Genomic DNA, 25,144 nt, shown 5'->3' with positions numbered 1-25,144 from the left:
TGGTCAAGACGCTCGTCCTGGTCCTTCAAAATCCGAGCGTCGCCCTCACCAATCCGCTCGGATTCCTCTCCAGTACAGACCGTCCTCAGCCAGGCCGCTCGGGATGAGCATATTTCAAGAAGACTAGCAAAGCGGAGATGAGCATCTCCTTCGAGAGGAGCACTTCCTCAGCTTTTCTTAAGGGTGTTAATCGTCATTTATGCCCTTAGTAACCCTAATTTATGTACCTATCCTTAGTATAAATACCCCATGGTACTAATTAGATTATCATGCTCTCTTTATGTTATTCTAATCTCATCTTAATCTTGTAATCAACTCTTAATTAAGCATTAATACAAATCTCATTTCCTTAATTTCTCTATTGTTCATCATTTATTTTGGTTAATTGAAGATTATTTGGGGTTTATTTTGGAGGATTGACAACCTTCCATCAATCATCAAGTACTTCTATTATTCTTTGCTTATTATTTTGGAATCATCATTAGGTATAATTCTCTTAATCCCTTTTTAATTATTGTTAATCATCTTCATTTATTCATCATGTTTTGTCTTGCTAGTATGATTGACAACCTTGTTAGCATGTTAAACTTGATCATGAGTGAGTAGTCATCTTAACTAGGGTTAATGGGGAATTAGAGAAAATCAACATGAGGATTGATTCATGCTTAATCTAATATGCTTTCATAATTAATTTGTTTGCTTGTTGTGATTTCAACTTATGCACATGTTATGTTTGATGAAATGCGAGCCTATGAATCCTTGCATTTTTTACCCATCACTTATCTATTCAATGAGACTTGTAAGACATAAACCAACTCGAGTCTCATTAGACCATGCATATAGTTGGATAGGGAGGATTAAGACGACTTGTAGGTGTTATACAATCTAATCGATTAGGCTACGGGACCCAAACCTTCCTAGGGATTGTAAGATGTACACTAACTTGATCCCATCACAACAATAATTGCTTGCATCTAGTTGAAAACATGTTTGTATGATCAAATCCCATGAATCCCCTATGAACCCATGACACCCTAGTGCTTTTAATCAATTATTTACATCTCATTTTAATCATCTTGCTTGTTTATTTACATTGTTATTTAGTTTAGTTGACCTCCTATCTCAACCCAAATTGTGACACCCTTAGACACGACCATTTGCAATCGAAAATCCTACATCAATACCCGTCCCTTGGGATCCGACCTTTACTTACCTCTTTACTAATAGTAGAGTAGTTTGTGAAGTTATAAATATTGTTTTAGTCTAGGTAACTCCTAACGACAAGTAACCGAAAACACGATAGTCCGACCAAAAATGGCGCCGTTGCCGGGGACGGTGTTAACTTGATTTGATTTTCTTTGGTTGTTTTTAGTTGTGTCTTTCTTCGTCTTGGAGAAGTAAAAACTCCTCAAGGTTTTTTCTAATTGTTTTCGAGTTGTTTGATATTTTGCATGTCTAGAAGATCACAAGGCAACTTGTTACCCATTGATCACGAATTGAAAGAACTTTGACAAACAATAGAAAACTTGCTAGAAATACTTTGAGAGGTATTGGTGAGGTTGTGGATATTCAACCAAATACTATTGAGTTCATCAATCCTTTTGCAATAGAAGGAGAGGAGAACCCAACACAAAATCAACCACAAAATCAACTACAAAATCAACCCACAATGCCTAAGTTTTCATCATATTCCGTACCAACAGAGGAGAACATACCCAATGGTACTCCCACACCACAACATTTGACTGGTAATTTAATTACAAAATCCGCATTTATCCAATTAGTCGAAAGAAGCCAATTTGAGCGGATGCCTAGTGAAGACCCTTATTCTCACATGAAGACTTTTTGTGACTATTGTGATGCGATTTCAAAAACCGGAGTGGCTCAAGACCAAATTCGATGGGTCTTATTCCCTTTTTTCTTTGATTGGTACCGCGAAACAATGGTTAAAGAGCCTTGATAAGGCTACTCTTGGTATTGACTCTTGGAAGAAATTGGCACTTGCTTTCTACAAAAAGTTCTATCCTCCGGAAAAGACTAACATACTAAGAGCCCAAATCTCGGGGTTCAAACAAAGGGACGAAGAATCTTTGTATGAGGCTTGGGAGCGATTCAAAGGAACTTGTCGCTCATGTCCTTATCACGGACTTAGCGAGTGGTTCTTGGTACAACAATTTTGGAATGGTCTTTATGAAGACTCCCAAAATATTCTCAACATGGGATCAAATGGTATGTTCATCGAAGTTGACGATAATCAAACATGGAACAAGATTAAGGAAATGGCGGTCCATAACTCACAATATAGTATATCTCGGAAGGCTACTAGAGGAGGAAAGCATGAAGTGGACTCTATTACTCAATTGGGTGCTCAACTTAGTGCTCATATTGATACCATCAATTTGAAATTTGAGAAGGCTATGGCTAAGCTTGAAGAAGCCTCCAAATCACCTAAGCAGCATGTTAATGCCATGATGGCATCTTCATCAATTCCAAGTGGAGTATGTGAGAGTTGTGGAACTTTGGGACATGACCAAAGTGAATGTAGGGGAACAAGTAAATACTTTCCAAGCATACAAGAGTTGTAACCCTTATTCCAACTATCACAATGAAAACACCAAATTCCATCCAAACCTCTCATACAAAAGCCAAAATGTTCAAAACCCTCAACCAACATACACCCCACCTCCAATGAGAAACCAAAATCAAAGACCCTTTTACAACCAAAACTAAGGTTACCAAAATCAAACTCCATACAACCAATCAAATGACCAAGGTTTTGATGTTCAAAAAGCGGTTCTCCAAATGCAAAAGAACCAACAAGAATTTTTCACTCAAATTCAAAAAGATAGTCAAGCAAAAGACATCACCATAAACAACATCCTAGCCCACACAAAAATGTTGGAAACCCAAATGACTCAATTAGCATCTTCTAGCTCTCAAAGACAAAAGGGACAATTACCACCTCAAAGTAATCCCCCAAGACATGAATCGGCGAGTGTCATCCACTTGAGGAGTGGTACAAGCTATGAAGGGCCAAAGAAGCAAGTTGAGAATGACGTTGTGGAGACTAGTGACAAAGAACGAGTTGTGAAAAACTCTAGAGAAGAAGAACCCACCATTCAAGGAGTTTCAAAGAAGAATGAAGAGAAGGCTAAAGAGAAGGAGCCTATTGTGATTAGACTTCCATTCCCGAGTCGTCAAGCTAAGCCTAAGTTTTATGACAACAACAACAACAACATCAGAGCCTTAATCCCAAAATGATTTGGGGTCGGGTGACATGAATCATCCTTTAGAACCGTCCATGGGTGAACGCACACCTCAAAATGCGAATAGAAAAGGAAAAATGGAAAACAAAAGGGAGAGCGAAAATGTAATGGAAAGTCAAGGTAAACTTAGAGGTTTTAAAATCGAATTCCGGGTTTCTTTTATAAAAACTTAAAATTTAAATCGAGAGAAAGGATTAAAACGATTTTGAAAACCGAATTAGAATTAAGGGGAACTCCTTAAAAGTAAACCAAATAAAATATATAAGAAAGTGGTTGGTAAAAAAGTGTAATAAAGGAGAGAAGAACAAATAATTTAATTTTTTAAAATTAAATAAAAACACTAAATATGTCAAAAAAAAAACATCAAATACTAAAAATCCATATGTATCATTTCCCTCCATTGTGCCCTCTCTGTCACCATACTCTCCTCAAGCCCCAGAAATCTCATATCGTGCTCTATCTCTCTCAACCATGTCTACCTCGGTCTTCCTCTACCTCTAGGGACCTTTTCTGTTCTCCAAGTCTCCAACCTCCTAACTAGTGCGTCCATAGGTCTCCTTCTCACATGACCAATCCATCTTAGTCGGTTTACCATCATCTTGTCCTCTATTGGCGCCACTTTTACCTTTTCCCTAATCACCTCATTCCTTAATCGATCTTTCCTTGTATGTCCGCACATCCATCTCAACATACGCATCTCCGCCACACTCATCTTTTGAATGTGACAATGTTTCAGGGCCCAACACTCGGAACCGTAAAGTAAAGCAGGCCTAATTGTCGTGCGATAAAATTTTCCCTTTAATCTTTGGGGCGTATCTTTATCGCATAAACACCCCGAAGCACCCTTCCATTTCAACCATCCCGCTTTAATTTTGTGAGCCACATCTCTGTCTAACTCCCCATCTTTTTGAATAATAGATCCTAGATATCTGAAAAAATCTGACCCCTCAACAACATTCCCATCAAAACTAATACTCCCCGCCTCTGTCAATCTCAACCCCACCACTTTAGTGAACGGACACCTCAAATACTCTGTCTTACTCCTGCTCAACCTAAACCCACGAGTCTCTAAAGTTTGCCTCCACAATTCCAACTTTCTCTCCACCCCCTCATTCGTCTCATCAATCAACACAATATCATCAGCAAACATCATACACCAAGGGATGTCGTCCTGAATATCCCTAGTCAACTCATCCATAACTATGTCAAAGAGAAAAGGACTAAGTGCGGAACCTTGATGCACCCCGATGGTAATGGGAAATTCTTTCGTTCTCCCAACATTAGTGCGAACACTTGCACTAGCCCCCTCATACATATCCTTTATGTGGTCAATATATTTTCGAGACACACTCTTTGATACGTGCATTTTCTATACACTTTATCTGTGGTTTTGGCATGTATTTCTATGCATAATTGGTAGCTTAAGGCTGCTATTTCTCCCGAAACGGTTTACTTTGCATTTTCTATGATTTATTGTAGGAATGCGTGGAAGTAGGCTAAATCAAGCCGAGTTCGTCCTCCGGAAGCAAGTTTAAGGAAGCCAAGAAGAAGGAGGGTCGTATTCACTCACCTTGGGTTGCGTGCAAAGGAGTGAAGAGTTGATTGGAAGCAACAAGGAGCCACTGCTCAGCATTTTCAGTCGATCGACAATGATTTTCAGTCGATCGACCACTGGAGCTCAGTCAGAAGCTACTGTTCCGCATACTCAGTCGATCGACCACTCTGGCCTGTCGATCGACCTGATTTCGAGCTGATAATTATTTCTCCGTGTTAGACTTTTAAAAGCCCAACTTGTAATTAACTTTGGGTATCTTTTTATCAGTAGAACGCAGCAACTTTTAGGTTATGCTTTCATTCTGGAAAAAACTGAGTTTTCAGATCTAGCTTGAGACGGAAACCTTCGATTCGAATGCTTTGTTCTTGATATTCAATTAGTAAGCTTTTTATGCAATTCTTCCTCTTTCTTATTTTTCCTTGTTATTTGGATTCTTGTTTCATCAATTAATTTCAGCAATTGAATTTCTCCCCTTTGTTCTAGTTAGATTCCATCATGTTGAATTTGTTCTTATTTATTAATTTCGCAATTAGTGTAGTTATGATTATGCGTAGGTAATTCCTTTGATTGGGAATAAGGTGAGCCATGGTGTGAAATTAGGATTGTTGTGTAGCATGAGTTCTTCCGTATTGGTCTTGTTATCTTTTGATAGATTCCTTTGCTAGATTGAAAGATTGGTAATTTGATTTATCGTTAGATTTAGAATTTCTCTTGAGTGAAAGCTTTGATAAATTCTAGGGAATTATTAGACCGTGAGGTTATTTGAGCTTTGATCGAAAGACTAGCCTATTTTCCCTGAGACCGTATTATGAGACCTCTGCTACTTGACTGACCTGTTATTTGCCATGGTGAACCGAAATTCCCGATCCTCTTTTTATCTTGTTAAGAATATTCATTTTAGCAATTAGCCAGTTAATCAATCAATTTCAAAACCCCCAATTAATTGTTACTTTATAGACTGAAAAATAGCAAACAAAATCAACCTTGTCTCTCTGTGGTTCGACCCTTACTATCACTAGCTATAGTTTTAGTTTGGAATTATAAATTTAATTTTGGTACTAAACGACGGTATCAAATTTTGGCGCCGTTGCCGGGGAGACGGTGTAATTCTGTTTGCTTTATTTTAGTTTATTTTTCTTGTCTCAAGGAACTTTTGTTCCTTGAGGCCGTTGCTCACCTTTGCTTCTAGTTTTGCTTTTGCACAGTTAGAAGATAGGTTTTTGAGAGGAAGACTTGAGTACTCTCACTTTGGAAGTTATGGCTACGATATACGATAATTTTCAGCCAATGGAGCACCACCTTCCAAAGGGGCGCCAGTTACCTACCCCTACTACCGGTAAATTCGAGTTTCGTTCCTCTTATATTGATTTAGTGGAACGGAATCAGTTCGCGGGTCTGCCGGATGAAGACCCCTTGAAACATATGGAAATTTTCACGGACTATTGCTGTTCAATACCTATACCGGAGGGGGTAACTCAAGATGAAGAAAATGGGTTTATGTTCTTATACTCCTTGAAGGATTCGGCGCGAGATTGGTACCGCTACCTTGATAGAGTAGCAGCTGGAGTCACTGATTGGACGTCTTTAGCACTAGCCTTCTACAAGAAGTACTTCCCGCTTTCAAAGACTGATGCCTTGAAGGGTAAAATGACGAGTTTTCAGCAAGGTGCCGACGAAGATTTTTGTGAAGCATGGGGACGTTTCAAACGTTTGGTCCGAGCTGTCCCTCATCATGGTTTCCAGCAATGGTATCTTTGCAACCTATTTTACAATGCTCTATATGATGATTACAAGGTCATTTTGGATGCAGCTGCTAATGGTAGGTTCCAAAATAATACCGGTCAAAGTAAAGGTTGGAACACCATTGAGGAGATGGCAGTCCATAAAGCTGAGTTTGGAAGTTCACGTGGAAAGTCACGAAAGCAAAGTGAAGAAATGACTGCTGTTGTGACACTTATGACTTCCATTTCTACCCGTCTCGAGAAGCTCGAGACTTCTGAAGCTTCCAAGGAGAAAGTCGAAATTCCTGTTCAAAACTCAGATGAGATCGAGAAGTTAAGAGAGATGGTCCAACTCCTTTTGGTTCAAGTGGCGAATATGGAAGCAGCCGGGATTGAGTCCTCACGGAATTTTGTGAAACAATTGGAGAATATGGAGGCTAAGCAAGCCGCTAATTCTTCAAACAAATGTGAAGGGCCGGTTGAGACGATCAATGCCATCAATCTCAGAAGTGGCCTTTCTTATGAAAGTCCCGACAAGCCAAAGGAAGACTCGGGAAATGATGAAGAAGCTCGTTTGAATTCTGATGCAAAAACGAGTCTGAATGCCAGTACTGTTGGTCGATCGACCAACATTCCCAGTCGATCGACTGAATTGTCAGACAAAATAGTTTCTGGTCAGAAACTATTCACACCTAGCACATCCAGTCGATCGACCAACATCCTCAGTCGATCGACTGAGATACCTTATGACGTTAATTCTGGACAGAACTTTCACGCCCCTACTTGGTCGATCGACCACCCATACCGATCGATCGACTGGATCTCCAGAGCAGGATGCAAATCCGTCAACTAGTTTGCATGATTCATCACTCATTGATGATTTGATGGGGGTTTTAAACCTACGGAAGCCAAAGGTTACTGATCCTACGGCCAGTGTTGCAGTCCCGTATCCGGAGCGTTTGAAGGCTACCAAGCCTGGAGCGTAAGTTTGGTAAGTTTCGGAGATGGTCCGAATCTCGAGGTAACGGTTCCTTTCACTGATTTAATTACCTAGGTACCCTCTTACGCTAAATTTATGAAAGATATTTTGAATCGTAAGAGAAATTTTCGTGATGATGGTAATGTTGCGTTTGTGGAGGAATGTAATGCTCTTTCACAAGTTAATGTGCCACCTAAATTAAAGGACCCGGGTAGTTTTTCAATTCCTTGCACTATAGGTAACCACGTAATTGGAAAGGCCCTCTGTGACTTAGGGGCCAGTGTTAGTGTCATGCCGTATTCTGTTTGCGAAAGGTTAAACATTGGTAGACTTAAGGTGACCGATATTACCGTTCAAATGGCAAATAGATCGACTCAGAGACCTATAGGTGTTCTAGAGGATGTACCCGTTCGAGTGGGTAAGTTTTTTATTCCTGTCGATTTCGTTGTTTTGGACATTGTAGAGGACAGTCAGATACCTATTATTTTAGGCAGACCGTTCTTACATACAAATGGAAATTTGTGATAGATGTCAAACGCTGAACCATCACCTTAGAGGTAGGGGATGACACCATTGAGTTGATCTTGCTCACAAGGCAATCGAACTCGCCGATGAGGATACGTGTTATTCCATTGATATTGTTGACAGGGTTGTTACTTGTAATTGGAGGGAATCCTTAGCCAAGGATCCCTTAGCCAATCTAACCCATTTAGATGAGTGTGCAGTAATACTGAGTGGAGAATCTTTGAGGAGCCGATGCTTTGGTTGCCTCAATGGAGAGCTACGAGCTCAATGAAGAAGAAGATGAGATGCTTTTAAGCCTGGCCAACGATAACTTGGTGAACACTTGCTACACCATTGAAGCTGATTCTGTCTATGCTGTAGAGGTAAAGGTACCGGAGCGTAAGCCACTTCCTCCTAATCTTAAGTATGTTTTTCTAGATGATACGGAGCAGTACCTAGCTATTGTTAGCTCTAAGCTCAATGATGACCAGCTGTCTGCTTTGATGTGTGTACTTAAGAAAAACAGGAAGGCTTTGGGTTACTCTCTGGATGACATTAAGGGCATCGCCCCCGATGTTTGTATGCATAGGATAGAGTGGAAGAGGGCCACAAGCCTTACGATGTGGTCAACGCAATTTGAACCCGAAGATGCAGGAAGTTGTTATGGCTGAGGTGATGAAACTACTTGATGCAGGTATTATTTATACAGTTGGCAACTCCAAGTGGGTTAGCCCAGTTCAGGTGGTCCCGAAGAAAGGAGGGACTACCGTGGTTAAAAATGATAAAAATGAATTAATACCAACTCGAGTAGTGACAGGGTGGCGGATGTGCATTGATTATAGACAGTTGAATGCCGCCACCAAGAAAGACCATTTCCCCCTCCCTTTTGTTGACCAAATGACTGAAAGACTTGCTTCTAACAAATTTTTCTGTTTTCTAGACGGATATTCGGGGTTCTTTCATATCCCTATTCATCCGGACGATCAGAGTAAGACTACTTTTACCTGTCCACAGGGTGTTTTTGCGTATCGTAGAATGCCTTTCGGATTGTGTAACGCCCCTGCTACCTTTCAGAGGTGCATGATGGGGATTTTTTCTGATTATATAGAGAATATTATGGAAGTATTCATGGATGATTTCTCAGTTTATGGCAGTGACTTTGATCGTTGTTTAGCTAACCTTGATAAAGTCATGCAGCGTTGTATAGATGTTAATCATGTTTTAAATCGGGAAAAGTGTCGGTTTATGGTCAATGAGGGAGTTGTGTTAGGGCATCGATTTCGATAAAGGTATACATGCTGACAAGGCAAAGGTGCAAGTGATTGAGCAATTACCTCCTCCCGTGAATGTTAAAGGAGTGAGGAGTTTCCTTGGTCACGCTGGTTTTTACCGGCGTTTCATTAAGGATTTTTCAAAAATTGCTAAACCACTTACACAATTGCTCCTTAAGGATCTTTGTCTTTGAATTTACTGATGAGTGCCATGTCGCTTTTAACAGGTTAAAGGAGGCCCTAGTTTCTGCGCCAATCATTCAGCCGCCTGATTGGGACCTCCCATTTGAGATCATGTGTGATGCCAGCGATTATGCGATCGGTGCAGTTCTGGGACAGCGAAAGAATAAAGCTTTGAATGCCATATACTCTGCGAGCCGAACTCTGGATGAGGCTCAAGTCAACTATTTTACCACTGAGAAAGAGTTTCTAGCTGTTGTTTTTGCCTTAGACAAATTTCGATCTTATTTGTTAGGTTCTAAGGTTATTGTTTATACTGATCATGCAGCGTTGAAGACTCTCTTTATTAAGAAAGATGCGAAGCCGAGGCTTTTGAGGTGGATACTCCTTTTGCAGGAGTTTGATTTGGAGATCAGAGATAAGAAAGGAGCAGAGAATGTGGTAGCTGACCACCTATCTCGTCTGCGGTGAACAGAAAGGGAGGATTTGTTGCCTATTAATGATTCTTTTTCCGATGAGAGTTTGTTGGCTATTACTACTTCAGGGTCTTATCCACCTCCGTGGTTTCTGATTTTGCTAACTTTTCTTTGTGATGGTAGGATACCACCCGAGCTTTCATGGCAGCAGAAGAAGCGGTTTGCCTATGATGCTAGACAATATTTTTGGGATGATCCTTATGTTTTCAAGGAATGCGCAGACGGTCTCATCCGGAGATGCGTACCTCAGTGGGAGGTGAAGGATATCCTAGAGGCTTGCCACTCTTCTGCCTATGGTGGTCATGACGGTCCGTCCAGGACCGTAGCTAAGGTACTCCAATCTGGTTTCTATTAGCCTACTTTACATGCAGATTGTCGCAGTTTTGTTGCTGAGTGCGTTGCTTGTCAAAGATCGGGGAATATCTCCAAGAGACATGAGATGCCTCAGGTAGGCATTCTTGAGGTTGATATTTTCGATGTCTTGGGCATTGATTATCAAGGACCTTTTCCGAGCAGTCAAGGTAATAAATATATCCTCGTAGCTGTAGATTATGTATCCAAATGGGTGGAAGCTATTGCTACCCCCCATTGCGATGCAAAGGCCGTGATTAAACTGTTTAAAAAGATCATTTTCCCTCGTTTTGGTGTCCCTCGGGTTGTCATTAGCGATGGGGGAATGCATTTTAAAGAGAAACAACTTAGTGCTTTATTGACTAAATTCGGTGTCCAACATCGTAGAGGTTTGGGGTATCATCCCCAAACTAGTGGTCAGGTTGAGGTTTCTAACAGAGAATTGAAAGAAGTCTTAGCTAAAGTTGTTTCTAAATCACGGAAAGATTGGAGTCTTAAGTTAGCTGATGTCTTATGGGCTTATAGAACTGCGTTTAAAACGCCAATCGGGATGTCACCATACCGATTGATTTATGGTAAGACATGTCATTTACCTGTTGAGTTAGAGCGTAAGTCTTGGTGGGTTATTTGTGATTTGAATTTAGATCCTAACCTCTCTAGTGAGAAACGCATGACACAGCTGAATGAGCTAGAGGAATTTAGGCTGCTGGCCTATGACAATGCAAGGATCTACAAGGAGAAATCAAAGCGCTGGCACGACAAGAGAATCATCAAGCGCGAGTTCCATATCGGCGATAAGGTACTTCTTTTTAACGCTCGTATCCGTTTATTTCCTGGTAAGCTGAAATCCAGGTGGACCGGCCCCTATACGGTCACAATTTGTCACAAAGTTCGGATCGTTGAATTGGAGACCTCTGCTGGAGAAAGGTTCAAGGTAAATGGCCAATATGTGAAGCACTATCATGGATCAGATGCATATGTTGGGAAGGTCGAGGTTTTGTACTTCGATCCGCTATCAGATGATGAAAAGTGAGGTAACAAGGTCGTGCGGGACCTCTTAAAAACCGCTTAATCGGGAGGCAACCCAGGTTGTAATTATTTTGTAATTTAGGAATTTTGTTTTGTTTTGTTTTATTTATTTATTTCGCCTTTCTTTTGAGTTTTTGTTTAATTTCATGCATTTTGCAATTTCTTGGTTTGGGAAAATTGTACGCCTTTGATAATTTCTGCAGGAATTCATTTTATGCAAAGTGCGTAGGAGTAGTGCTTGATTTTAGTGAGGAAAGGACGGGAAATTATGATGGCAAAGGAATTTTCGATTTAATTATGACCTAAACGCCAGCGTTTGCAGTCGATCGACCTGTCCATTCAGTCGATCGACTGACGAGGAGAGTCCAGAAGCTACTGTGCAGGTAATCTGGTCGATCGACCGAGTAAAGTGGTCGATCGACCACTTCGCGGGTTCAGAATGAAGCTAATAAGGGAAGTCTTCATCCCTTACTCTTTTATTCTTTCATTTTCCCAAAATCAGAAAAGATCAAACCCTATTTCCTCTCCCTTTTTCGCGTTTTCAATTGCAAATCCGTCTCACTCTCTTCCTTTCTTGCTTTAATCTTCAAGGAAATCATCAAGGTATGTTTCTAATCTTATCTTTATGCCTTTTATTCGAGTTTTGCTGAAGTTCCATGCGAAATTTTCGAGTAATGTGCCCTTGAGACGAAAAATCGATTTGGGGAAATCGATTCTAGGGTTTGATTTCTTGTCATCCTTGTACTTTAATTGCTTAGTCTACTCTTTCCCCCTTGTTTTTCAACGCAAATAAGCAGTTAGGACGTGTTTTAAGCCGTTTCCCCCAATTTATTCGAAACCCTAATTCGCTTCCAGGTTTGATCTTGATTCGGGTTTCGGATATTGACATTGCTAAGGGGTTTTTCGTTGCTTATGGGCTGTTTTGCAGGTAACAACAATGACAAAGGGAAAAGAGCCAATGCAAGAGGGACAATCGAGCCAAAGGCCGCCTAAGCGGCAACGAGGACCGCCCCGATGATAGAATCCACTACGGATAGTCTACCCGACTATCCGCAGTTATCTTTGACAAGCCTATTCAGCGCGCTAAATTTTCCTTCTTTGTTTCGAGTGTAAAGATCACAGCTACCCGGTTTCTCCACAAAGACACTTTGGAGAAACTAGGTGTTTCTGAGTCGGTCGTGTCCCCGCTAAATGGGACGGGTATGACAGTTTAGTGGACATGGCCGAGTTCACGTACTATGTTATGACCCTTGAATTCTTTTCCTCTTACGCTTTTGACTCCTGGCCTTTGAGGCCGATGCGACCAAACCCCCGCATTTCCTTTCGACTTTTTAATGTCAATTATTCTCTCGACACTTACCGATTTTGCGGGTTTTTTCGGGTCTTTACTTCGAGGCGGAACCTCGGACCCCTCCGACACTCACCGGGCCATGTGGTCTTGTATCGGTGACACTTACGGGTCGAGGAGGACGGGCACTTCCGTCCACTTGCCCCCTCTTCGTTATTTTCTACGGCTAATGGGTAATACCATTTTTGGCCGTAAAGAGTCTAATAATGTGAATAATATTGAGCTGTCGATTTTGGCGGGCTATCTGAACGTTGAGCGTCGGAGAGCCCGCATCTATAACATTGCCTACTTGACCGCCGCTCACTTTCGATCGTAAGTGAGGGCACCTTGACCACCATTGCTGTGGCGGATTGGTGACACGTACGCCAACCGCCTTGTTTTACTTTTCCTCGACGGGAGGACCCCATCGACCCCGAGCTGCGTTTCATGGACCTCCGTTACGCGAGGGGTGTCTATTGGATCGATAGACAGATGCGGTGGAAGATTGATTCTTTCATCTGTGACCGCATCCCTGTCACTGGCTACCCTCAGGCTGCTAGCAGACCTACGCCTACCACCACCACTACTGGTCCCTCCACTTCCAGGAGAGCCACTCCTTCCGTTTCCAGGAGGGCCACTCCTGCTGCTGCTGAGGAGAAGGAGGAGAGTGACTCGGGGTCCGACGAGGACAGAGACTCCGACTACGAGGGTGGAGATTAGATGCTGGTGACCTCCCCGTTTTGGCTGGTTTGGGGAGGTCGTATTTTGTGAGTTATTTTCCTTTCTCTTTTCGCTTCCTTTTACTTTTTATGCTTTTATTCTCCCATTTTTCTGCTGGTGATTTGCTGTTGAGCACAATGAGGACATTGTGCGTTTTGGTTTGGGGAGGGTATTTGCATATGCCTTTTGTTTTGCATCTGCATTTGTTTTTTATTGCATTTCAGTCACATGTTTAGTGCATTTCTGTTTGCATTTGTTTTTATTTTCACCATTCAAAAAAAAAAAACAAAGAAAAAATTGAAAAAAATTCATAAAAACCAAAAATATCACGTTTACTTTTGCATATAGTTGAGTCGGATTGGAGTTATTAATGATGATTTTGCTCTATTAGTCAAATATGCCATTCCTTGCCTTTTCATAGCTGCTTAGCAAGAATTAAAAGTGACCTCTCAAATTTTGTTATGGAATCCATTTCGGGCAATTAGACTTGACTCATTACTTTTGGCAAACTACTTATACCTTCTGAGAAATAGAGCCTATAACTGGTGACATTTATGACCGGTTAATTTAGGATTGAGAGTAGTTACTCCCTTCATTTCATGTTTTGCACGTGTATGAGTTTTGATTGCTTATTGCCTATACGCATTGGTTTGTGGTCGGTATTGCATGTTTTGAGAACTATTGCATCTTCCCCTTTCTCATTTTACCCCATTAACTCCACTATAAGCCAAAATTGCAAGTTGCCCTCAACTACATCCCATACTTAGCCTACCGATGTGCCAAGCTAGGAAGTAGTAGAGGAATTTGTTGATTTAAGCTGTTTTGGTTCGCTCTTGTAATGTTGGAGCGGGTATTTTTGAGAAGTGAAGGAATTAATTCAGCCTGAAAACATGAAGAAAGGAAAAATTCAGAAAAATGAAAAAAAAAGGGAAGTTGTTTACCTGGGCAGAATGCTCTGAAGTGTGCAGGGTGGTCGATCGACTGCCATCGTTGGTCGATCGACCACCAGTTCAGATTTTGAAAAAAAAATGAAAATGAAAGAAAAAGAAAGAAACAGAAATGAAAAAAAAAAGGAGTCTTGAAAATAATAAAGTCTTGGCTGAAATAAAAACACGCCTCATGTGCTTACCTCTTGATTTTGAGGCGTTCGTTTGGATTTGTGTGTTGCCTAGTCAATAAAGGCATGGTTATTTTTTTATTGAGTTGGAAGAACGGGATACGGGTTCTAATGGTTCATTAGGTACTAGCTTGGCTCTTACCTTCACTCTTCCATAATTGTTTTGCCCCTTCTTTCCCACTTAGCCTCACATATCCAAATTTTGCAATAGTTCGGCATGTGATAGTCCTTGACGGTGGTTATGCGTATGTACGGTAAATAGAATCATTATTCATGCTAGTCAAGCATACATGTTTTGTCGGTCGCAGTCTAGGTGAGAGACTATACTTTTCTTCCCTCTCTTTTACATATTATCTTACCATTTGCTTTGCTGAGAAAAGAGTGATCCGGGAGAGTCCGATTGTATGAGTCTTGCAAGGTCGAACGCCCGACTTAATTCTATGATATGCATAAATTTGTTCACTTGGTTTAAGCTTTGCAGTGGTTGACTTTGGGCATTAAATGGTTTGGCATTGACTTGTAGTTAGCTCTGAAATGTACTCCGTTCCATTTAGTTTTTTTTATACGGGTCATAGTGCTTGCTTGGGGACAAGCAAGGTTTGGTTTGGGGAGATTTGATACGTGCATTTTCTATACACTTTATCTGTGGTTTTGGCATGTATTTCTATGGATAATTGGTAGCTTAAGGCTGCTATTTCTCCCGAAATAGTTTACTTTGCATTTTCTATGATTTATTGTAGGAATGCGTGGAAGTAGGCTAAATCAAGCCGAGTTCGTCCTCCGGAAGCAAGTTTAAGGAAGCCAAGAAGAAGGAGGGTCGTATTCACTCACCTTGGGTTGCGTGCAAAGGAGTGAAGAGTTGATTGGAAGCAACAAGGAGCCACTGCTCAGCATTTTCAGTCGATCGACAATGATTTTCAGTCGATCGACCACTGGAGCTCAGTCAGAAGCTACTGTTCCGCATACTCAGTCGATCGACCACTCTGGCCTGTCGATCGACCTGATTTCGAGCTGATAATTATTTCTCCGTGTTAGACTTTTAAAAGCCCAACTTGTAATTAACTTTGGGTATCTTTTTATCAGTAGAACGCAGCAACTTTTAGGTTATGCTTTCATTCTGGAAAAAACTGAGTTTTCAAATCTAGCTTGAGACGGAAACCTTCGATTCGAATGCTTTGTTCTTGATATTCAATTAGTAAGCTTTTTATGCAATTCTTCCTCTTTCTTATTTTTCCTTGTTATTTTGATTCTTGTTTCATCAATTAATTTCAGCAATTGAATTTCTCCCCTTTGTTCTAGTTAGATTCCATCATGTTGAATTTGTTCTTATTTATTAATTTCGCAATTAGTGTAGTTATGATTATGCGTAGGTAATTCCTTTGATTGGGAATAAGGTGAGCCATGGTGTGAAATTAGGATTGTTGTGTAGCATGAGTTCTTCCGTATTGGTCTTGTTATCTTTTGATAGATTCCTTTGCTAGATTGAAAGATTGGTAATTTGATTTATCGTTAGATTTAGAATTTCTCTTGAGTGAAAGCTTTGATAAATTATAGGGAATTATTAGACCGTGAGGTTATTTGAGCTTTGATCGAAAGACTAGCCTATTTTCCCTGAGACCGTATTATGAGACCTCTGCTGCTTGACTGACCTGTTATTTGCCATGGTGAACCGAAATTCCCGATCCTCTTTTTATCTTGTTAAGAATATTCATTTTAGCAATTAGCCAGTTAATCAATCAATTTCAAAACCCCCAATTAATTGTTACTTTATAGACTGAAAAATAGCAAACAAAATCAACCTTGTCTCTCTGTGGTTCGACCCTTACTATCACTAGCTATAGTTTTAGTTTGGAATTATAAATTTAATTTTGGTACTAAACGACGGTATCACTCTTTCTCGCCAAAGCCCACCAAAGTACTTCTCTTGCTACCCTATCATATGCCTTTTCCAAGTCAATAAAAACCATATGCAAGTCCTTCTTCTTGTCCCGATGTTGTTCCATCAACTGTCTCATGATAAAAATCGCATCCATAGTCAATCTCCCGGGCATAAATCCAAATTGGTTATCCGAGATGTCTACACATCTTCTAAGCCTTTGCTCGATTATCCGCTCCCATAACTTCATCGTATGACTCATAATTTTTATTCCCCGATAGTTGGAACACTCTTGAACATCACCTTTGTTCTTGTACAAAGGGACAAGAGTGCTTCTCCTCCAAGCTGATGGTATCTTGTTGCTCCTCCAAATTTTGTTGAAGAGCATGGTTACCCATTCGATCCCTTTCTCCCCAAAGCACCTCCAAAATTCTATGGGTATACCATCCGGACCCTCTACTTTCTTTGACCCCATCTTCCTTAACGCCTTTCGAACTTCACTCTTTTGTATTCTACGTAAAAATTCCCGATTAACCATGCTTGGTGTTACTTCTACATCCCCAAAACCTTGTTCCTGATGTCCATTGAATAAAGTATCAAAGTAAGAAATCCATCTAGCCTTTATTTCGCTATCCTGAACCAGAACCTTATCGTCCATATCTTTCACACACCTAACTCTCCCAATATCTCTCGTCTTTCGGTCTCTTATACGAGCCAGTTTATAAATATCCTTCTCTCCTTCTCTCGTGTCCAACCTGGCATACACTTCTTAGTTAAATTTTGCCCTCACATCCCGTACTACCTTTTTAGCGGCTTGTCTAGCCTCCTTGTACTTTTCAAAGTTCTCATCACTCATGCATTTCCCCAAAACCTTATAGCATTCACGTTTTATCTTTATCGCTTGTTTCACCTCATCGCTCCACCAAGATGTGTCCTTACTTGATGGTCTATTCCCTTTATATTCCCCTAACACCTCCCTCGCCAAATCTTTTACCACATGCTCCAATTTATCCCACGTTGCATCAATATCTTTCTCCTTGCAATCCGACCAAATATCGCTACTTCCAACCTTATCTAAAAATGCTTGTTAGTTTTCCCCTTGTAGCTTCCACCACTTGATTTGTGCCTCACCGATTATCTTTCTCTTCCTCAAGTCTCTCTTACCCCGAAAATCAAGCACCACTAGTCTATGTTGTGTTGCAGCACTTTCCCCGGGTATGACCTTGCAATCGGTGTACTCTTTCCTCCACACATTCCTTACCAAAAGGAAGCCAATTTTACTAGCATTTCCTCCACTCCTATAAGTCACCAAATGAGAATGTCTTTTCTCGAACCAAGTGTTCATTACACCCAAGTCATATGCCAAAGCAAAATCTAATATGTCACTTCCCACTTCATTTCTCTCCCAAAACCCAAAACCCCCATGAATGTTCTCGAAGCCAACTCGACTAGTACCCACATGCCTATTGAGATCACCACCAATGCTCAATTTCTCTCCAATAGGGACTCGTTCTACAACCTCTTCCAGATCTTCCCCAGAAGGCTCGTCGAAAAGAAGCAGCCAAACCTACTTAAGGTGCGTAAGCACTTATAACAGTCACCACCTCATCCCCAACTACAAGCTTAATGCTCATAATCCTATCACTCTTTCTTTATACTTCTACCACATCATCGATGTAATCTTTATCAATGACAATACCTACTCCATTGCGACTTTTGTCCTTACCCGTGTACTAAAGCTTATAACCCCAAGGCGCTATCACCCTTGCTTTATCTCCGACCCACTTTGTCTCTTTTAGGCACATTATATGCACTCTCCTCCTTTTCATAACCTCCCCTACCTCAGCTAATCTCCCTGTCAAAGAGCCAACATTCTAAGTACCAAAATGTAACCTACTACCCTTCCTCAAGTCATGTCCTGATTTCTTTACCCGCTCTTGACCATGCTTCCTAGATCCAATCCTATTTGACACCACACCCATACTTCAAGGTGGCGCGCCGCTTTTGGGTGACGACCTAACAACCCTTGCATATTTTTCACTACACCCGGGTCTAGAAGATGTAACGCACCCTTTCCTATTTGACACCACCCCCAGATATAAAGATGGCGCGTCGCTTCCGGGCGACGACCTAGCAACCCTCACATACTTTTCACTAAACCCAGGTCTAAGAAGTGCAGCGCGTCGCTTCTGAGGAGATGCCCCAACGATGTTCAAATTCCGATTCATGTCCATAAAATGTGACTAAGTTTTTATGCTGACTGCCACAGACCTACCGCAACCCTACTCCTTTATCCGGGCTTGGGACCGGCAATGAATGCCCGAAAACACTCACAGGCTGAGTTCTAATTTTGATGACCAACTTGGAAAGTTCATGGAGATTGTGAAGAACTTAGAAGTCTCGATTCCATTCACGGAATTGATCAATCACGTTCCGGCCTATGAAAAGTACATGAAAGATATTCTTACAAAGAAGAAATCCATCCGAAAGCTTGAGACTATTGCTTTCACTAAAGTGAGTAGTGCTATTGTTCAAGGAAGTTCACCTCCAAAGCTCAAGGATCCGGGAAGTTTCTCTATTCCATGCACTATTGGTGACACTACAATCAACAAAGCTTTATGTGACCTTGGGGTAAGTGTTAGTGTCATGCCATATTCGGTAAGCAAGAGGCTAGGAATGGGAGAGCTCAAGTGCACTAATATCACGCTTCAAATGGCGGATCAATCAACAAAGACACCTTTAGGGGTATGGGAAGATGTGCCCGTAAGAATTGGCAAATTCTTCATCCCTGTGGATTTTGTTATTGTTGACATGGAGGAAGACTCCAAAATTCCTATTATCTTAGGAAGACCATTCTTGCACATTGCAGGAGCGGTGATCGATGTGAAACATGGAGAGCTCACCCTTGAAGTGGGAGATGAAACCATCACTTTCAATCTTGACAAGACAATGAGAGCTCCCCGATTACATGTGCTATGTTTTATGGTTAATCACTATAGCCGGAAAGATGATAGGAAGAAGTTGGCATTTAAATGGAAGAAGAAAGTGGATGATGCTCCATCCAAAGGGCAAGGAAATTGCAACAAAGAGAGCTTGAGAAGCTCACCCATGACGAGTGAAGAAGAAGGCCTCATTGGCCAAGATAAGAAAGAAGGAGAGTTGTCTTCATCAACTCATGATATTTTTAGGGATCAAGTAGACGAAGTATGCGGTCTTTGGGATGATAAGTTTGAAGGGATATTCAATCCCTATATCGGTAATGCTATGACCCAAGACCACCATGAAGAACAACAAGTGTAAAGATTTATTGAAGATCTTTATCATGATAATGAACAAGCTTTCGGCTACTTCTTCAAGGTGTTGAGCAACATCAACAACACCTTGAACATGCCCATTTGACATCTCATTATTGGATGAGAGTTTGGTGGAGTCCTCCCTAAACCACCACTTGTAAATATTCTAACTCCTTAACTTGCATTTTAATTATTGTATTGCATTTTTGTCAATTTTGGATTTACATTTCTATGCCTTGATCAAGATTTTCATCATTTTGAGAGAAGTGAGGGAGGGACTCAATTGTTTATTAATGTGTAGCGTTTTGCCTTAGTGTGGGGACAGCAATTGCCTAGGCTATCCAAGCCTTTGTAGCGCCCCCACAATGAAGACCACAAGAAATGAAGGGTAAAAATGACACGGGTTACGAAGCACCCATGGATGGACCTGAATCCGTGTGGCAAAGGGACAACCGAGCGACCCGACGAGGATCCGCTCGTCCTGAAGAAAACCCGAGCGTCCAGGGTTAAAGACGCTCGTCCTATGAAGCTGGGAAAAACAATTTTTGAGTCTGATTGAGAATCTGAGCGTCCCACCAGGGAATCCGCTCGTCTCAGCCTAGACGGTCGTCCTAGAGGAAATCCGCTCGTCTTTTAACCGGCATATTTTTGGGATTTCTCCCTGGAAAGGAATCCGAGCGTCTCCAACTTAGGACGCTCGTCCCATTACACAAAGACGCTCGTCTTGCCTATAAGACGCTCGTCCCAGAGCGATTTTTCCTGAACCAAATCTGCAGCAAAATCCGCTCGTCCCGACGCGTGGCCGCTCATCTCCCCCTCTGATTTTTAAATCCAACGGGTTTTAAAACCCAACTTTCCCAATTATTTTCATTCGTTCAAACATAAACACTACTCCAAAACCCCAAAACCCTCATTCTCTCCATCAACCAACATCAAATATCTCAACCAAAATCACCCAAATCAAATCCAAACTTCCTCAAAATCAAATTAAATCACTCCTTTACCAATAACAAATGATTAAAACACACCATCTTCAAAGTTTAAGTCAATTTTTGGAATACAAGGCAACATTCAACTATTCTAAATCGATTTGGGTCTTATTTGAAACTGAAGAAATCAAGCTTATCTTTGGTGTTACTACATAAAGGAGCATGGCAAGAACAAAAGGTGGAAGTAAGGCACCCCAAAAGAAGAACCTTTCTAAGAGACAACAAGCTCTTCAAGCTATTCAAGCATCAAAGGCATTGGTAGTTCATAATACAAGGTTGGAAATTCAAGAGCAAAATCCTCCTATGGAAGCTACTACTTCTACTACTCCGGTTGTTGAACAACTAGACGATTATCCGGAGGTAATTTTCACTTCAGACTCTCATAGGAAGAAATTTATTTCCTTTGCTAAGAAAACTATCTTGCCCACTAAGTTTATTTGTCAAGAGACTTTGTCGAAATTGGGTGTCCTAGAGCAAACAAAGACCTTTTTCGAGCCTATGGGATTGAGTACATTATTTGAAATGCAAGAATTGACCTACTCTTCCCTTACCTTAGAGTTTTTGAGCTCTTTGGAAGTCACTAAGGTGGGGACCCGAACAAATATTGAGTTTCGTCTCGAGAATGTTGATAAATGTTTGTCTTATGGAGAGTTCGGTAAAATATTTGGCCTTAGTGATGACCTGACTTACACAAAGAAGCCTACCAAGTATGACCCCGCTCCTTTATGGAAGGCCATTTCCGGAAAAGAATTCACATCTTACCATGATTATCGTGCTCTTTTAGTCCATCATCCGGGCATAAGAGTATGGCATAAGGTTATTGGGCATACCTTGATAGCTAGGAAAGGTACAAATCATCTCACCAAACTTGACTTTATTCTTCTCGAGTCGAGTTTGAACATTGGAAGAGGTACAACGCTTTACAACTTTTGATTGAAAGGTGGCTCAATATTGATTGTGGCAAAGAAGGCACGGCCTTTATTGTCTATAGAGGATTAGTGACTTATTTGGCTAAGCACTTTAACCGGGATTTCAACAAGGATGATACATATAAACCGGTAAAGGGAGGACATATCATTGATTTGCACACCATGGTTCAAAAGTTCAAATAGGTCAAGAATGATACTCTTGATAACAAATTTGGGTGGTTGACAAATGATGCTAAATCCTTCACATTGCCTAGCAAGATTTGCCGTTTGAATGTTCATAGGCCGAATTACCTTCTCCCACTCTCCGAGGAAGCCGAATATATTATTCAACACCAAGGGGAATAAGTTGCCGAGCCCTTATCCTCCATTATCACCCCACCTTACCCATTCACCTACCATGAATTTAAACCCAAAAATGCTAAGGCGGGAAACGACTACTTGACTCTATTGGTGAAGGAAATGCATAAACAAGCTTATGAAGATAGATTCGATGCTTACAAAGCATAATATCCGCCCCTCCTACATCTTGCTAGGCAAGGACTTCTCGATCCATCTTGTCCTTTGCCTAGTTGGGCGGATAAGGAGGTCTTCTTTCCTAACACTTCTAAAGGTGGTAGATCGGGTGAAGAGGAGATGGTTGTTGATGAGAGTGATGAGCAAGAAGGTGAAGAAGAAGAAGAAGAAGAAGAAGAAGAAGAAGAAGAAGAAGAAGAAGAAGAAGAAGAAGAAGAAGAAGAAGAAGAAGAGAATGAAGAAGAGAGTAAAGAAGATGGAAGTGCAAGTGAGAGTGGTGATGACTCCACATCCATGGAGGTTGATGATGCCTCAAGTGAGGAGGTTGATGATGATGATGATGACGCCATGGGCGAGGATTGAGGACTAGCAAACTCTTGGGAGGATCCTACATTCCTACACCTTCTTTATGGTTTGTCTACTTCTCTTGTTTTTCTTATTTTATTTTATCTTGATCATAATTTATGGAGTCCTAGCACCATTGAAGGACTAACACCTCGGTTCCATTGAGGTGTTTATTTTATTGTTCCCATTTTCAAAATCCAAAATGACAAATTGTAGTTGCATGCATAGCATTTTTGTGCATGAACTCTCCCAAAATTTTTGACATTAGAAATAGTGTCTATTTTGGTTTGGGGAAGTTTATGCATATGCATTGGGAGCTAATCTAAATTATGCTCTCCACCATAACAAAAACCCATGCATCATGTAGTATAGTTTAGTCTAGTTTGCATTTAGCTTAGAAATCATGCATTTTCATATAAATTGCATAATTTCCTATCGTATTGGCCATTGAAGACAATGCCCAAACTAGTGTGGAGATGGGAAATTCTAACAGAACTTTTTAAACAAAAAAAAATTAAAAACAAAAAACAAAAAAACAAAAAAACAAAAAAACAAAAAACAAAAAAATCGAAAAATTTCGAAAAATACATAAAAATTTGAAAAATTGAAAAATCCAAAAACATGTTAATTTCCTTTGTAGTGTAGTCTTGTATATATTGTTTTGTATATATTGTGTTTGTTCATCATTTTTCACATTGATCGACTACGCCACATCCGAGACATGAGAATATTGAAGACCGCATGGTATGATCTTTCCAATCTCCTTTTTCCTCTTTATGTTAATGACTATGTGGCTTTATTTTGATTGATGCGGTATAAACAATGTGAATTTAGGATTGCATTTAGATTATTTGGCATAATAGTTGGTAGAAGCATATGCATTAGGTTGTATAAATGTTAGTTGCATCATGGCATATAGTTGCATTTAGAAAAAAATTTGTGAAACCGTCTATTTGGGAAGCTTGACAAGTGTATATAAGGCCCTTGTAGATGCTTTTTCTTCTTAAGACTTTGCTTGTTAGAATACTTGTAAAACACCCTAAGATGTGTCATGCTAGTATCCTTTCACCCATGGATTAAGGCCTAGTCAAGAGTACCTTGTGGTGTGATAACTCCTTGGCTACCGTTTATTCCAAGGTGACTCTTGAAACCATGCAACCTTCATCCATATTCTACCACATTTTGTCATCAAAGGGAATGGGCACAAAAAAAAAAATTGTTCAAAATTTGAGTTCAAGAATTGAAATGAAAAGTCAAAAAGTTTGCAATTGCATCAAATGAAAAGAGGAGTAAAAAAAATGAAAACTCCTATGTTTCAAATATAAGCACCCTCACTACAAATGGGGTAGCTTTGAAAATGTTCAAAAAGAAATGCAAAGAAAAGTTTAAAATTGTTAAGTGTTGAAAATGCCAAACATCAAAACAAATGGCAAAAAAGAAAGTGTTCTCAAATGTCAAATGCCACAAGAAATTGGGGAGAAAAACAACAACAAAAGCAAACTCCCAAATGAAACTCAAATACTATTGACCCCTTTTCCATCGTATCCACTTTTGTGCATGGTAGAGAGGGGACGACCATTCTTCTTGTCTAGACAAGAAGGGGAATTCCGCGATCCTCCAGTGTTTCTAACACCATAGGGAGTCTATTCTTGACAAAAAAATTTAACGATTGAGGACAAAGGTACCCCAGCTTGACACAACTTGGAGGTGATTTATTGGTATCCTTCTAGGCTTAGTAGTTTGAAGAAACCTTATCTATGATGGAATGTGTACCCTTGAATTGCTTCCCCTTTAGATAATTTCCACCACTTATATGAGGAAAGTGGCTATTCTTTTGTAGATGCATCCATTACTTGATTTTGTGTGCTTTAATGCTTGGATGTGTCGCCACTTTGGCAAGCCCCACCTTGCCTTGCAAGAATGCATATTACCTCATGGTTGTCTTGTTGTGAGTTGAAGGGGCGGAGTGAGACCCGCTAATTATCTCACATCGTGTAACACCCCAGTTATTGAGAGTAAAGTTGTCCCACATCAGGGAATTGAGGAGTTTGTGATATGTTTATATGGGATTCCACCCACCACTTAGTAACAAGGCCTTGTGCTTTTGGGCTTAAGTGAGGACAAATAATGGGCCCAAAGGTACACATCTCATCTTATTAGGGTTGTGTTACGACGGTGGCTGGGTCGGGTTGTTATACATCGGCTATATTAGTAGGTTAGTTTAAATAAGGTCATAGTTTTGTCACCTCTTTACTCGGGACGAGCAAAGGTTCGGTTTGGGGATATTTCATGTGACTCATTTTAGAGCATATTTAGTCCCCAAATTAGCCTCGTTCCTATGCTTTTTAGTGCTTAATTGGGTCATTTACTATCTTTAGTCTTTCATTTTGCATATTCTTTGAGGTTTTGATCCCTTGGTATGAAAGGAGTAAGAACCTTGCATTTTCATGGCAAAATGGAGCTAAATTGATCGAATCTAATGACCAAGCATCAAAGGGAAGACAATGCTAGAAGGCCTATGTAAATAATGAAGTAAATGGGCAATGATGAAAAGATCCTTGCATCTCCAACAAGATCCTTGAGGATTGTTGGAGAAAGAAAAGAAGAAGATATGACTAGCTGCTGATCCGAGCGTCGCAGTTCTCGGGACGAGCGTCCTGGCCTGCCACAATCTGAGCGTCACGTGGTCAAGACGCTCGTCCT

General features: G+C 40.6%; 1 non-coding gene across 1 annotated transcript; it reads right to left on the bottom strand.

Moving 5' to 3' along the window:
• Window positions 1-2,042: 2,042 nt before the first annotated feature.
• Window positions 2,043-2,149, bottom strand: LOC141615709 (small nucleolar RNA R71). The gene has a single exon (XR_012530113.1). It is a non-coding gene; the product is annotated as a small nucleolar RNA R71 (small nucleolar RNA).
• Window positions 2,150-25,144: the final 22,995 nt, after the last annotated feature.

This window comes from Silene latifolia, chromosome 11 (genome assembly GCF_048544455.1).
Source record: "Silene latifolia isolate original U9 population chromosome 11, ASM4854445v1, whole genome shotgun sequence".
Lineage (NCBI taxonomy): Eukaryota > Viridiplantae > Streptophyta > Magnoliopsida > Caryophyllales > Caryophyllaceae > Silene > Silene latifolia.
The sequence above is the reverse complement of the archived record's forward strand: the minus strand, read 5'-3'. Positions and strand labels throughout refer to the sequence as shown.